Source organism: Equus caballus, chromosome X, assembly GCF_041296265.1.
Source record: "Equus caballus isolate H_3958 breed thoroughbred chromosome X, TB-T2T, whole genome shotgun sequence".
Lineage (NCBI taxonomy): Eukaryota > Metazoa > Chordata > Mammalia > Perissodactyla > Equidae > Equus > Equus caballus.
Window position 1 is genome coordinate 53,317,419 of NC_091715.1, and position 12,814 is coordinate 53,330,232.

Consider the following 12,814-nt stretch of genomic DNA (forward strand, 5'->3'; position numbering starts at 1 on the left):
CGCTCTGCACAGTGCTCTTACAGCCTACCGGGAACATCTCTTCCAAAGGCCTGTGAAACGCAGTTTCTTTGCAGGCCTGATCTGGCTGAAGTAGGACTTCTGCTCTGGGTGTGCTACTTTGCCCTAGAGCTGAAAGGCACAACGTGCAGGCTTCTTTCCAAAGGGCGAGTTGGGCCCCACAGCATCTTGCTTCCAGCTCTTTGGGAAGCTAAGAAACCACTCGCTCTGCACAGTGCTCTTACAGCCTACCGGGAACATCTCTTCCAAAGGCCTGTGAAACGCAGTTTCTTTGCAGGCCTGATCTGGCTGAAGTAGGACTTCTGCTCTGGGTGTGCTACTTTGCCCTAGAGCTGAAAGGCACAACGTGCAGGCTTCTTTCCAAAGGGCGAGTTGGGCCCCACAGCATCTTGCTTCCAGCTCTTTGGGAAGCTAAGAAACCACTCGCTCTGCACAGTGCTCTTACAGCCTACCGGGAACATCTCTTCCAAAGGCCTGTGAAAGGCAGTTTCTTTGCAGGCCTGATCTGGCTGAAGTAGGACTTCTGCTCTGGGTGTGCTACTTTGCCCTAGAGCTGAAAGGCACAACGTGCAGGCTTCTTTCCAAAGGGCGAGTTGGGCCCCACAGCATCTTGCTTCCAGCTCTTTGGGAAGCTAAGAAACAAGTCGCTCGGCACAGTGCTCTTACAGCCTAGCGGGAACATCTCTTCCAAAGGCCTGTGAAACGCAGTTTCTTTGCAAGCCTGATCTGGCTGAAGTAGGACTTCTGCTCTGGGTGTGCTACTTTGCCCTAGAGCTGAAAGGCACAACGTGCAGGCTTCTTTCCAAAGGGCGAGTTGGGCCCCACAGCATCTTGCTTCCAGCTCTTTGGGAAGCTAAGAAACAACTCGCTCTGCACAGTGCTCTTACAGCCTACCGGGAACATCTCTTCCAAAGGCCTGTGAAACGCAGTTTCTTTGCAGGCCTGATCTGGCTGAAGTAGGACTTCTGCTCTGGGTGTGCTACTTTGCCCTAGAGCTGAAAGGCACAACGTGCAGGCTTCTTTCCAAAGGGCGAGTTGGGCCCCACAGCATCTTGCTTCCAGCTCTTTGGGAAGCTAAGAAACAACTCGCTCTGCACAGTGCTCTTACAGCCTACCGGGAACATCTCTTCCAAAGGCCTGTGAAACGCAGTTTCTTTGCAGGCCTGATCTGGCTGAAGTAGGACTTCTGCTCTGGGTGTGCTACTTTGCCCTAGAGCTGAAAGACACAACGTGCAGGCTTCTTTCCAAAGGGCGAGTTGGGCCCCACAGCATCTTGCTTCCAGCTCTTTGGGAAGCTAAGAAACAACTCGCTCGGCACAGTGCTCTTACAGCCTAGTGGGAACATGTCTTCCAAAGGCCTGTGAAACGCAGTTTCTTTGCAGGCCTGATCTGGCTGAAGTAGGACTTCTGCTCTGGGTGTGCTACTTTGCCCTAGAGCTGAAAGGCACAACGTGCAGGCTTCTTTCCAAAGGGCGAGTTGGGCCCCACAGCATCTTGCTTCCAGCTCTTTGGGAAGCTAAGAAACAACTCGCTCTGCACAGTGCTCTTACAGCCTAGTGGGAACATGTCTTCCAAAGGCCTGTGAAACGCAGTTTCTTTGCAGGCCTGATCTGGCTGAAGTAGGACTTCTGCTCTGGGTGTGCTACTTTGCCCTAGAGCTGAAAGGCACAACGTGCAGGCTTCTTTCCAAAGGGCGAGTTGGGCCCCACAGCATCTTGCTTCCAGCTCTTTGGGAAGCTAAGAAACCACTCGCTCGGCATAGTGCTCTTACTGCCTACCGGGAACATCACTTCCAAAGGCCTGTGAAATGCGGTTTCTTTGCAGGCCTGATCTGGCTGAAGTAGGACTTCTGCTCTGGGTGTGCTACTTTGCCCTAGAGCTGAAAGGCACAACGTGCAGGCTTCTTTCCAAAGGGCGAGTTGGGCCCCACAGCATCTTGCTTCCAGCTCTTTGGGAAGCTAAGAAACAACTCGCTCGGCACAGTGCTCTTACAGCCTACCGGGAACATGTCTTCCAAAGGCCTGTGAAACGCAGTTTCTTTGCAGGCCTGATCTGGCTGAAGTAGGACTTCTGCTCTGGGTGTGCTACTTTGCCCTAGAGCTGAAAGGCACAACGTGCAGGCTTCCTTCCAAAGGGCGAGTTGGGCCCCACAGCATCTTGCTTCCAGCTCTTTGGGAAGCTAAGAAACAAGTCGCTCGGCACAGTGCTCTTACAGCCTAGCGGGAACATCTCTTCCAAAGGCCTGTGAAACGCAGTTTCTTTGCAGGCCTGATCTGGCTGAAGTAGGACTTCTGCTCTGGGTGTGCTACTTTGCCCTAGAGCTGAAAGGCACAACGTGCAGGCTTCTTTCCAAAGGGCGAGTTGGGCCCCACAGCATCTTGCTTCCAGCTCTTTGGGAAGCTAAGAAACAACTCGCTCTGCACAGTGCTCTTACAGCCTACCGGGAACATCTCTTCCAAAGGCCTGTGAAACGCAGTTTCTTTGCAGGCCTGATCTGGCTCAAGTAGGACTTCTGCTCTGGGTGTGCTACTTTGCCCTAGAGCTGAAAGGCACAACGTGCAGGCTTCTTTCCAAAGGGCGAGTTGGGCCCCACAGCATCTTGCTTCCAGCTCTTTGGGAAGCTAAGAAACAACTCGCTCTGCACAGTGCTCTTACAGCCTACCGGGAACATCTCTTCCAAAGGCCTGTGAAACGCAGTTTCTTTGCAGGCCTGATCTGGCTCAAGTAGGACTTCTGCTCTGGGTGTGCTACTTTGCCCTAGAGCTGAAAGGCACAACGTGCAGGCTTCTTTCCAAAGGGCGAGTTGGGCCCCACAGCATCTTGCTTCCAGCTCTTTGGGAAGCTAAGAAACAACTCGCTCTGCACAGTGCTCTTACAGCCTACCGGGAACATCTCTTCCAAAGGCCTGTGAAACGCAGTTTCTTTGCAGGCCTGATCTGGCTGAAGTAGGACTTCTGCTCTGGGTGTGCTACTTTGCCCTAGAGCTGAAAGGCACAACGTGCAGGCTTCTTTCCAAAGGGCGAGTTGGGCCCCACAGCATCTTGCTTCCAGCTCTTTGGGAAACTAAGAAACAAGTCGCTCTGCACAGTGCTCTTACAGCCTAGTGGGAACATGTCTTCCAAAGGCCTGTGAAACGCAGTTTCTTTGCAGGCCTGATCTGGCTGAAGTAGGACTTCTGCTCTGGGTGTGCTACTTTGCCCTAGAGCTGAAAGGCACAACGTGCAGGCTTCTTTCCAAAGGGCGAGTTGGGCCCCACAGCATCTTGCTTCCAGCTCTTTGGGAAGCTAAGAAACAACTCGCTCTGCACAGTGCTCTTACAGCCTAGTGGGAACATGTCTTCCAAAGACCTGTGAAACGCAGTTTCTTTGCAGGCCTGATCTGGCTGAAGTAGGACTTCTGCTCTGGGTGTGCTACTTTGCCCTAGAGCTGAAAGGCACAACGTGCAGGCTTCTTTCCAAAGGGCGAGTTGGGCCCCACAGCATCTTGCTTCCAGCTCTTTGGGAAGCTAAGAAACAACTCGCTCTGCACAGTGCTCTTACAGCCTACCGGGAACATCTCTTCCAAAGGCCTGTGAAACGCAGTTTCTTTGCAGGCCTGATCTGGCTGAAGTAGGCCTTCTGCTCTGGGTGTGCTACTTTGCCCTAGAGCTGAAAGGCACAACGTGCAGGCTTCTTTCCAAAGGGCGAGTTGGGCCCCACAGCATCTTGCTTCCAGCTCTTTGGGAAGCTAAGAAACAACTCGCTCTGCACAGTGCTCTTACAGCCTAGTGGGAACATGTCTTCCAAAGGCCTGTGAAACGCAGTTTCTTTGCAGGCCTGATCTGGCTCAAGTAGGACTTCTGCTCTGGGTGTGCTACTTTGCCCTAGAGCTGAAAGGCACAACGTGCAGGCTTCTTTCCAAAGGGCGAGTTGGGCCCCACAGCATCTTGCTTCCAGCTCTTTGGGAAGCTAAGAAACAACTCGCTCTGCACAGTGCTCTTACAGCCTAGTGGGAACATGTCTTCCAAAGGCCTGTGAAACGCAGTTTCTTTGCAGGCCTGATCTGGCTGAAGTAGGACTTCTGCTCTGGGTGTGCTACTTTGCCCTAGAGCTGAAAGGCACAACGTGCAGGCTTCTTTCCAAAGGGCGAGTTGGGCCCCACAGCATCTTGCTTCCAGCTCTTTGGGAAGCTAAGAAACAACTCGCTCTGCACAGTGCTCTTACAGCCTACCGGGAACATCACTTCCAAAGGCCTGTGAAATGCAGTTTCTTTGCAGGCCTGATCTGGCTGAAGTAGGACTTCTGCTCTGGGTGTGCTACTTTGCCCTAGAGCTGAAAGGCACAACGTGCAGGCTTCTTTCCAAAGGGCGAGTTGGGCCCCACAGCATCTTGCTTCCAGCTCTTTGGGAAGCTAAGAAACAACTCGCTCTGCACAGTGCTCTTACAGCCTAGTGGGAACATGTCTTCCAAAGGCCTGTGAAACGCAGTTTCTTTGCAGGCCTGATCTGGCTGAAGTAGGACTTCTGCTCTGGGTGTGCTACTTTGCCCTAGAGCTGAAAGGCACAACGTGCAGGCTTCTTTCCAAAGGGCGAGTTGGGCCCCACAGCATCTTGCTTCCAGCTCTTTGGGAAGCTAAGAAACAAGTCGCTCGGCACAGTGCTCTTACAGCCTAGCGGGAACATCTCTTCCAAAGGCCTGTGAAACGCAGTTTCTTTGCAGGCCTGATCTGGCTGAAGTAGGACTTCTGCTCTGGGTGTGCTACTTTGCCCTAGAGCTGAAAGGCACAACGTGCAGGCTTCTTTCCAAAGGGCGAGTTGGGCCCCACAGCATCTTGCTTCCAGCTCTTTGGGAAGCTAAGAAACAACTCGCTCTGCACAGTGCTCTTACAGCCTACCGGGAACATCTCTTCCAAAGGCCTGTGAAACGCAGTTTCTTTGCAGGCCTGATCTGGCTGAAGTAGGACTTCTGCTCTGGGTGTGCTACTTTGCCCTAGAGCTGAAAGGCACAACGTGCAGGCTTCTTTCCAAAGGGCGAGTTGGGCCCCACAGCATCTTGCTTCCAGCTCTTTGGGAAGCTAAGAAACAACTCGCTCTGCACAGTGCTCTTACAGCCTAGCGGGAACATCTCTTCCAAAGGCCTGTGAAACGCAGTTTCTTTGCAGGCCTGATCTGGCTGAAGTAGGACTTCTGCTCTGGGTGTGCTACTTTGCCCTAGAGCTGAAAGGCACAACGTGCAGGCTTCTTTCCAAAGGGCGAGTTGGGCCCCACAGCATCTTGCTTCCAGCTCTTTGGGAAGCTAAGAAACAACTCGCTCTGCACAGTGCTCTTACAGCCTACCGGGAACATCGCTTCCAAAGGCCTGTGAAACGCAGTTTCTTTGCAGGCCTGATCTGGCTGAAGTAGGACTTCTGCTCTGGGTGTGCTACTTTGCCCTAGAGCTGAAAGGCACAACGTGCAGGCTTCTTTCCAAAGGGCGAGTTGGGCCCCACAGCATCTTGCTTCCAGCTCTTTGGGAAGCTAAGAAACAACTCGCTCTGCACAGTGCTCTTACAGCCTACCGGGAACATCTCTTCCAAAGGCCTGTGAAACGCAGTTTCTTTGCAGGCCTGATCTGGCTGAAGTAGGACTTCTGCTCTGGGTGTGCTACTTTGCCCTAGAGCTGAAAGGCACAACGTGCAGGCTTCTTTCCAAAGGGCGAGTTGGGCCCCACAGCATCTTGCTTCCAGCTCTTTGGGAAGCTAAGAAACAACTCGCTCGGCACAGTGCTCTTACAGCCTAGTGGGAACATCTCTTCCAAAGGCCTGTGAAACGCAGTTTCTTTGCAGGCCTGATCTGGCTGAAGTAGGACTTCTGCTCTGGGTGTGCTACTTTGCCCTAGAGCTGAAAGGCACAACGTGCAGGCTTCTTTCCAAAGGGCGAGTTGGGCCCCACAGCATCTTGCTTCCAGCTCTTTGGGAAGCTAAGAAACAACTCGCTCGGCACAGTGCTCTTACAGCCTACCGGGAACATCACTTCCAAAGGCCTGTGAAATGCAGTTTCTTTGCAGGCCTGATCTGGCTGAAGTAGGACTTCTGCTCTGGGTGTGCTACTTTGCCCTAGAGCTGAAAGGCACAACGTGCAGGCTTCTTTCCAAAGGGCGAGTTGGGCCCCACAGCATCTTGCTTCCAGCTCTTTGGGAAGCTAAGAAACAACTCGCTCTGCACAGTGCTCTTACAGCCTAGTGGGAACATGTCTTCCAAAGGCCTGTGAAACGCAGTTTCTTTGCAGGCCTGATCTGGCTGAAGTAGGACTTCTGCTCTGGGTGTGCTACTTTGCCCTAGAGCTGAAAGGCACAACGTGCAGGCTTCCTTCCAAAGGGCGAGTTGGGCCCCACAGCATCTTGCTTCCAGCTCTTTGGGAAGCTAAGAAACAAGTCGCTCGGCACAGTGCTCTTACAGCCTAGCGGGAATATCTCTTCCAAAGGCCTGTGAAACGCAGTTTCTTTGCAGGCCTGATCTGGCTGAAGTAGGACTTCTGCTCTGGGTGTGCTACTTTGCCCTAGAGCTGAAAGGCACAACGTGCAGGCTTCTTTCCAAAGGGCGAGTTGGGCCCCACAGCATCTTGCTTCCAGCTCTTTGGGAAGCTAAGAAACAACTCGCTCTGCACAGTGCTCTTACAGCCTAGTGGGAACATGTCTTCCAAAGGCCTGTGAAACGCAGTTTCTTTGCAGGCCTGATCTGGCTGAAGTAGGACTTCTGCTCTGGGTGTGCTACTTTGCCCTAGAGCTGAAAGGCACAACGTGCAGGCTTCTTTCCAAAGGGCGAGTTGGGCCCCACAGCATCTTGCTTCCAGCTCTTTGGGAAGCTAAGAAACAACTCGCTCTGCACAGTGCTCTTACAGCCTACCGGGAACATCTCTTCCAAAGGCCTGTGAAACGCAGTTTCTTTGCAGGCCTGATCTGGCTGAAGTAGGACTTCTGCTCTGGGTGTGCTACTTTGCCCTAGAGCTGAAAGGCACAACGTGCAGGCTTCTTTCCAAAGGGCGAGTTGGGCCCCACAGCATCTTGCTTCCAGCTCTTTGGGAAGCTAAGAAACAACTCGCTCTGCACAGTGCTCTTACAGCCTACCGGGAACATCACTTCCAAAGGCCTGTGAAATGCAGTTTCTTTGCAGGCCTGATCTGGCTGAAGTAGGACTTCTGCTCTGGGTGTGCTACTTTGCCCTAGAGCTGAAAGGCACAACGTGCAGGCTTCTTTCCAAAGGGCGAGTTGGGCCCCACAGCATCTTGCTTCCAGCTCTTTGGGAAGCTAAGAAACAACTCGCTCTGCACAGTGCTCTTACAGCCTAGTGGGAACATGTCTTCCAAAGGCCTGTGAAACGCAGTTTCTTTGCAGGCCTGATCTGGCTGAAGTAGGACTTCTGCTCTGGGTGTGCTACTTTGCCCTAGAGCTGAAAGGCACAACGTGCAGGCTTCCTTCCAAAGGGCGAGTTGGGCCCCACAGCATCTTGCTTCCAGCTCTTTGGGAAGCTAAGAAACAAGTCGCTCGGCACAGTGCTCTTACAGCCTAGCGGGAACATCTCTTCCAAAGGCCTGTGAAACGCAGTTTCTTTGCAGGCCTGATCTGGCTGAAGTAGGACTTCTGCTCTGGGTGTGCTACTTTGCCCTAGAGCTGAAAGGCACAACGTGCAGGCTTCTTTCCAAAGGGCGAGTTGGGCCCCACAGCATCTTGCTTCCAGCTCTTTGGGAAGCTAAGAAACAACTCGCTCTGCACAGTGCTCTTACAGCCTACCGGGAACATCTCTTCCAAAGGCCTGTGAAACGCAGTTTCTTTGCAGGCCTGATCTGGCTGAAGTAGGACTTCTGCTCTGGGTGTGCTACTTTGCCCTAGAGCTGAAAGGCACAACGTGCAGGCTTCTTTCCAAAGGGCGAGTTGGGCCCCACAGCATCTTGCTTCCAGCTCTTTGGGAAGCTAAGAAACAACTCGCTCTGCACAGTGCTCTTACAGCCTACCGGGAACATCTCTTCCAAAGGCCTGTGAAACGCAGTTTCTTTGCAGGCCTGATCTGGCTCAAGTAGGACTTCTGCTCTGGGTGTGCTACTTTGCCCTAGAGCTGAAAGGCACAACGTGCAGGCTTCTTTCCAAAGGGCGAGTTGGGCCCCACAGCATCTTGCTTCCAGCTCTTTGGGAAGCTAAGAAACAACTCGCTCTGCACAGTGCTCTTACAGCCTACCGGGAACATCTCTTCCAAAGGCCTGTGAAACGCAGTTTCTTTGCAGGCCTGATCTGGCTGAAGTAGGACTTCTGCTCTGGGTGTGCTACTTTGCCCTAGAGCTGAAAGGCACAACGTGCAGGCTTCTTTCCAAAGGGCGAGTTGGGCCCCACAGCATCTTGCTTCCAGCTCTTTGGGAAGCTAAGAAACAAGTCGCTCTGCACAGTGCTCTTACAGCCTAGTGGGAACATGTCTTCCAAAGGCCTGTGAAACGCAGTTTCTTTGCAGGCCTGATCTGGCTGAAGTAGGACTTCTGCTCTGGGTGTGCTACTTTGCCCTAGAGCTGAAAGGCACAACGTGCAGGCTTCTTTCCAAAGGGCGAGTTGGGCCCCACAGCATCTTGCTTCCAGCTCTTTGGGAAGCTAAGAAACAACTCGCTCTGCACAGTGCTCTTACAGCCTAGTGGGAACATGTCTTCCAAAGACCTGTGAAACGCAGTTTCCTTGCAGGCCTGATCTGGCTGAAGTAGGACTTCTGCTCTGGGTGTGCTACTTTGCCCTAGAGCTGAAAGGCACAACGTGCAGGCTTCTTTCCAAAGGGCGAGTTGGGCCCCACAGCATCTTGCTTCCAGCTCTTTGGGAAGCTAAGAAACAACTCGCTCTGCACAGTGCTCTTACAGCCTACCGGGAACATCTCTTCCAAAGGCCTGTGAAACGCAGTTTCTTTGCAGGCCTGATCTGGCTGAAGTAGGACTTCTGCTCTGGGTGTGCTACTTTGCCCTAGAGCTGAAAGGCACAACGTGCAGGCTTCTTTCCAAAGGGCGAGTTGGGCCCCACAGCATCTTGCTTCCAGCTCTTTGGGAAGCTAAGAAACAACTCGCTCTGCACAGTGCTCTTACAGCCTAGTGGGAACATGTCTTCCAAAGGCCTGTGAAACGCAGTTTCTTTGCAGGCCTGATCTGGCTCAAGTAGGACTTCTGCTCTGGGTGTGCTACTTTGCCCTAGAGCTGAAAGGCACAACGTGCAGGCTTCTTTCCAAAGGGCGAGTTGGGCCCCACAGCATCTTGCTTCCAGCTCTTTGGGAAGCTAAGAAACAACTCGCTCTGCACAGTGCTCTTACAGCCTAGTGGGAACATGTCTTCCAAAGGCCTGTGAAACGCAGTTTCTTTGCAGGCCTGATCTGGCTGAAGTAGGACTTCTGCTCTGGGTGTGCTACTTTGCCCTAGAGCTGAAAGGCACAACGTGCAGGCTTCTTTCCAAAGGGCGAGTTGGGCCCCACAGCATCTTGCTTCCAGCTCTTTGGGAAGCTAAGAAACAACTCGCTCTGCACAGTGCTCTTACAGCCTACCGGGAACATCTCTTCCAAAGGCCTGTGAAACGCAGTTTCTTTGCAGGCCTGATCTGGCTGAAGTAGGACTTCTGCTCTGGGTGTGCTACTTTGCCCTAGAGCTGAAAGGCACAACGTGCAGGCTTCTTTCCAAAGGGCGAGTTGGGCCCCACAGCATCTTGCTTCCAGCTCTTTGGGAAGCTAAGAAACAACTCGCTCTGCACAGTGCTCTTACAGCCTACCGGGAACATCTCTTCCAAAGGCCTGTGAAACGCAGTTTCTTTGCAGGCCTGATCTGGCTGAAGTAGGACTTCTGCTCTGGGTGTGCTACTTTGCCCTAGAGCTGAAAGGCACAACGTGCAGGCTTCTTTCCAAAGGGCGAGTTGGGCCCCACAGCATCTTGCTTCCAGCTCTTTGGGAAGCTAAGAAACCACTCGCTCTGCACAGTGCTCTTACAGCCTACCGGGAACATCTCTTCCAAAGGCCTGTGAAACGCAGTTTCTTTGCAGGCCTGATCTGGCTGAAGTAGGACTTCTGCTCTGGGTGTGCTACTTTGCCCTAGAGCTGAAAGGCACAACGTGCAGGCTTCTTTCCAAAGGGCGAGTTGGGCCCCACAGCATCTTGCTTCCAGCTCTTTGGGAAGCTAAGAAACCACTCGCTCTGCACAGTGCTCTTACAGCCTACCGGGAACATCTCTTCCAAAGGCCTGTGAAAGGCAGTTTCTTTGCAGGCCTGATCTGGCTGAAGTAGGACTTCTGCTCTGGGTGTGCTACTTTGCCCTAGAGCTGAAAGGCACAACGTGCAGGCTTCTTTCCAAAGGGCGAGTTGGGCCCCACAGCATCTTGCTTCCAGCTCTTTGGGAAGCTAAGAAACAAGTCGCTCGGCACAGTGCTCTTACAGCCTAGCGGGAACATCTCTTCCAAAGGCCTGTGAAACGCAGTTTCTTTGCAAGCCTGATCTGGCTGAAGTAGGACTTCTGCTCTGGGTGTGCTACTTTGCCCTAGAGCTGAAAGGCACAACGTGCAGGCTTCTTTCCAAAGGGCGAGTTGGGCCCCACAGCATCTTGCTTCCAGCTCTTTGGGAAGCTAAGAAACAACTCGCTCTGCACAGTGCTCTTACAGCCTACCGGGAACATCTCTTCCAAAGGCCTGTGAAACGCAGTTTCTTTGCAGGCCTGATCTGGCTGAAGTAGGACTTCTGCTCTGGGTGTGCTACTTTGCCCTAGAGCTGAAAGGCACAACGTGCAGGCTTCTTTCCAAAGGGCGAGTTGGGCCCCACAGCATCTTGCTTCCAGCTCTTTGGGAAGCTAAGAAACAACTCGCTCTGCACAGTGCTCTTACAGCCTACCGGGAACATCTCTTCCAAAGGCCTGTGAAACGCAGTTTCTTTGCAGGCCTGATCTGGCTGAAGTAGGACTTCTGCTCTGGGTGTGCTACTTTGCCCTAGAGCTGAAAGACACAACGTGCAGGCTTCTTTCCAAAGGGCGAGTTGGGCCCCACAGCATCTTGCTTCCAGCTCTTTGGGAAGCTAAGAAACAACTCGCTCGGCACAGTGCTCTTACAGCCTAGTGGGAACATGTCTTCCAAAGGCCTGTGAAACGCAGTTTCTTTGCAGGCCTGATCTGGCTGAAGTAGGACTTCTGCTCTGGGTGTGCTACTTTGCCCTAGAGCTGAAAGGCACAACGTGCAGGCTTCTTTCCAAAGGGCGAGTTGGGCCCCACAGCATCTTGCTTCCAGCTCTTTGGGAAGCTAAGAAACAACTCGCTCTGCACAGTGCTCTTACAGCCTAGTGGGAACATGTCTTCCAAAGGCCTGTGAAACGCAGTTTCTTTGCAGGCCTGATCTGGCTGAAGTAGGACTTCTGCTCTGGGTGTGCTACTTTGCCCTAGAGCTGAAAGGCACAACGTGCAGGCTTCTTTCCAAAGGGCGAGTTGGGCCCCACAGCATCTTGCTTCCAGCTCTTTGGGAAGCTAAGAAACCACTCGCTCGGCATAGTGCTCTTACTGCCTACCGGGAACATCACTTCCAAAGGCCTGTGAAATGCGGTTTCTTTGCAGGCCTGATCTGGCTGAAGTAGGACTTCTGCTCTGGGTGTGCTACTTTGCCCTAGAGCTGAAAGGCACAACGTGCAGGCTTCTTTCCAAAGGGCGAGTTGGGCCCCACAGCATCTTGCTTCCAGCTCTTTGGGAAGCTAAGAAACAACTCGCTCTGCACAGTGCTCTTACAGCCTAGTGGGAACATGTCTTCCAAAGGCCTGTGAAACGCAGTTTCTTTGCAGGCCTGATCTGGCTGAAGTAGGACTTCTGCTCTGGGTGTGCTACTTTGCCCTAGAGCTGAAAGGCACAACGTGCAGGCTTCTTTCCAAAGGGCGAGTTGGGCCCCACAGCATCTTGCTTCCAGCTCTTTGGGATTCTAAGAAACAAGTCGCTCGGCACAGTGCTCTTACAGCCTAGCGGGAACATCTCTTCCAAAGGCCTGTGAAACGCAGTTTCTTTGCAGGCCTGATCTGGCTGAAGTAGGACTTCTGCTCTGGGTGTGCTACTTTGCCCTAGAGCTGAAAGGCACAACGTGCAGGCTTCTTTCCAAAGGGCGAGTTGGGCCCCACAGCATCTTGCTTCCAGCTCTTTGGGAAGCTAAGAAACAACTCGCTCTGCACAGTGCTCTTACAGCCTACCGGGAACATCTCTTCCAAAGGCCTGTGAAACGCAGTTTCTTTGCAGGCCTGATCTGGCTCAAGTAGGACTTCTGCTCTGGGTGTGCTACTTTGCCCTAGAGCTGAAAGGCACAACGTGCAGGCTTCTTTCCAAAGGGCGAGTTGGGCCCCACAGCATCTTGCTTCCAGCTCTTTGGGAAGCTAAGAAACAACTCGCTCTGCACAGTGCTCTTACAGCCTAGTGGGAACATGTCTTCCAAAGGCCTGTGAAACGCAGTTTCTTTGCAGGCCTGATCTGGCTGAAGTAGGACTTCTGCTCTGGGTGTGCTACTTTGCCCTAGAGCTGAAAGGCACAACGTGCAGGCTTCTTTCCAAAGGGCGAGTTGGGCCCCACAGCATCTTGCTTCCAGCTCTTTGGGAAGCTAAGAAACAACTCGCTCTGCACAGTGCTCTTACAGCCTAGTGGGAACATCTCTTCCAAAGGCCTGTGAAACGCAGTATCTTTGCAGGCCTGATCTGGCAGAAGTAGGACTTCTGCTCTGGGTGTGCTACTTTGCCCTAGAGCTGAAAGGCACAACGTGCAGGCTTCTTTCCAAAGGGCGAGTTGGGCCCCACAGCATCTTGCTTCCAGCTCTTTGGGAAGCTAAGAAAC